The sequence below is a fragment of the Montipora foliosa genome, chromosome 10 (assembly GCF_036669935.1).
Source record: "Montipora foliosa isolate CH-2021 chromosome 10, ASM3666993v2, whole genome shotgun sequence".
Classification (NCBI taxonomy): Eukaryota; Metazoa; Cnidaria; class Anthozoa; order Scleractinia; family Acroporidae; genus Montipora; species Montipora foliosa.
This window is the reverse complement of record NC_090878.1, coordinates 21,173,297-21,176,428: the sequence shown is the minus strand read 5'-3', so window position 1 is coordinate 21,176,428 and position 3,132 is coordinate 21,173,297.

The window sequence follows — 3,132 nt, the reverse complement described above, 5'->3', positions numbered from 1 at the left end:
GCAGGCTAAGAACTGAGCAAACACGTTCAATTTTTTTTCCTTTATGTGGAAATATTTGCTTTACACGAAAGATTGATTTCCAAGCATTTTCCCGCGTTTTGTTTTCAAAAATTTGTTCATATAGAATTTGTAGAGACTCTTTTGAACAGTTACAGACAGTCCTAACTGATGATTCTCAAACAATATCTTCCTCACTCCTCAGAACCTAAGCAAAGCATCGGAACTATTGCGTCCTCCATGATGGTTTAGGAAAACCAGCGAGTGGGAGATTAAGGAAGAGAGGACCGTCATTTAGGTCCATCGCTACAATCGGAAAATGTCGTTCCATTTTCAGCGGATCGGTTTCTGGCCGGTCAGTTTAGCTTAATGGTAAGCACCCTGAGTTTTAAGCCGAATTAAAATTTCGGGTTTTAAAATTAGTGTCTTTGCGAAGGTTCTAAAACCTTAACTTTAAGGGAAGGAAAGGAAAGGAAATGAAAGGAACTTTATGTAAGTGTCCAGTCGTTCTAGGGCTGGAGCACTAATTGGGGACACTGTAAACTGAAATCAACAATCTACGCAAATCAAGTCAAATGCTGGGTTTTTGAGGAGAGGGGAAACCGGAGTACTCACATATGACAACGAGACTGGGTTTCGAACCCGGGTCACACTCGAACCACTGCACCACTGCACCATCCCTGAACCTCATAATAAAAGCCCTCATTTCACCGTGAAAACGAGGTTGACGCAAGCATAAGCACAAGTGCAATGATCAAAATTTTTCCTTTTCCTTGTGCTTGCGCTTATTCTTGCGTTCGCTTGCGTCGTGTGAAAACGAAACACAGCATAAATACAAGGAAATCTGCTACGCCAATTAAAGCACTCGTTCCGGATTCCCCGCGTCTGAGCATTTGAACTAAATGGCGGATATAGTGATTGAATTTGATACCTATGTCGACTCAGAAACGCTGTTTCCAGTGCTTCTGGAACCCAAGAATCTGTTTCCTAGACAAGGCTAGAGTTCACTCAAATTCTCTTTAAAAAGTAAGTAAAGAATATATAATAATAATAAAATAAAACAAGACCTTTCAAAGTTCCGGACATGAAATGGGAAACGACCGGACGAAACGTCCGACCTCCGGCCTCAAACGAAAACCCTGCTTACGTGCCCGCCGGCGTGAGCAAGACGTAACGGGAGACGACTGGGAACTAGTCAACGCCAGGATGACGTCGGGCTCTCAGAGCAAAAAAAGGGGTGATGTAGCAGCTCTCGTAACGTATAATGTGATTGGCTCGCCACCCTAGAAAACAATGAAAGACTAAACAATTCAAACAATGACTTAGACTTAAAAACAATAGAAGGTGCTTACAATAACAAACAATAGAAGTTTACGAGAGCTGTTACACTACTGAGAAAAAGGCTATAGCGATTATACTTGTTTACAAACATTGAGAAACGTTTCTTTTGATACCGTCGTTTTCACCCAAGCGTGGACACGTCACGTGGAAAACATGCTCAAACTGGTTGCATACATAACAAGTTTCAATCCTTCGAAGTTTGAGGGATGTTCATGCATGTTTTCCTAGAATGGCAGCAAGACTGGATATCAAAGACTTTTTCTAAGAGATTGACCCTGATCCTATAAAGTATGCTTGAAATACGTTCAGTCAAACTATCGCACGCAAAAGTTTGCTTATGTTAATGGCTGCCAAACTCAAACTTCAAAGGACATGTTTTCCTGTCGTGTGTCCACTCTTAGATGAAAACGACGGTATTCAAAGTTGCCAACCACAGAATAAAAAAAGTGAGCGGCAGAGAAAAAGGAGCAGGGGACAAAACGAGAGAAGAAATACATGTCTCTTTAAAAGCGCCGTACTTGCCAGTGGGTAGACGCAATTTTATAAAAGGGTTAGTGTAACCACAGCTAATGAAAGATTGTCAATTGTTCGCTTACATTGTTGTTAAAACCACAAATTTGGTGATTTCACGTTGTTGTTTATGCAGAGGACCGCAAAAATACGAGATAAAATGCGTGCAGCACGTGCAGCACGATTATTTTTCCTATTTTAACCAATCAAATATTCTTGTTTTGTGGCGTTTTCGTAGCCGTTGCCGTCGTCGTTTCTTAAACTCCTTAGTATTGTTTTTAACCTGGAAAAGGGTGGCTTGGGGAACTGAAACGGGGGAAGTAGGGGAAACCGTGGGGATGGGAGGGTGCCTTATTAAGCGTCACTTAAACACAATCAATGCATTCAAAAGATAAGCAATGCTGTTTAATGATGGTATACGATACACTCTTTACGGCATATGCCATGGTGCTTGCTATAAAGCGAAACCCTCACCTGTGGTAGTTTTTACGTTAAACTGCAATTTCCCTTCGATGAATCGGAAAATAAGAACACCTAAAATTACATTATTTCATTCAAAATTCTTATAACTGATGCCTCTTGTTTTGTACATCTCATTCACCGACTCTAAAATCAGGTCTGATTTGTCAGAAAGGAACCGTGTTAAAATTGTATCTCCTAAGTAGTTTTCTTGAGATCAAAAGTTTAAAAAGTCAAATAAACGTCGATACTACGTGGTTCTAATATCTGAAGTACCATATGTATTATATATCAGTTATCCCAGACCAGGCATCAAGTAAGCAAGATTATCCAGTGTTTCCTCCTGATAAAACAAAACAAAAAAAACGAAGTAAAGTTTAGCCTTCCCGTGTAAAATTTAGCGCAGTGCCCACAAAATTTTGTTATCTTTTCGTTTTGCTCGTGCTTATTTTATACGTAGGCATAAGCGAAAACAGGAGTAATAAAGTAGCTCAGTCATACGGCGCCAACTTATAGAGCGTCTTCTCTGACGTTACTGCGCGGCCTGCATAAATCTCTTTCAATGTACTTGTTTCCGCGTGGGAAAGTTGTTGACTTGCGTTTTTGTCAACAATAATCCGTTTCGTACAAAAGCAATTGAATCTTACGGCCCTTATAACAAGGCGAGTTTTAGCTTGGGAAGAAAATCCGGACCATGCAACCACCCGGCTTAAAAATCATTACAAAAACAGGGTGAATTATCGCCCGGGCTGCGAAATGTCAACTCAAGAAGAGACATCTGCCAGGATGCGAAAAACAAAATCAGTGCGCAAGTTGAAGTTCCTC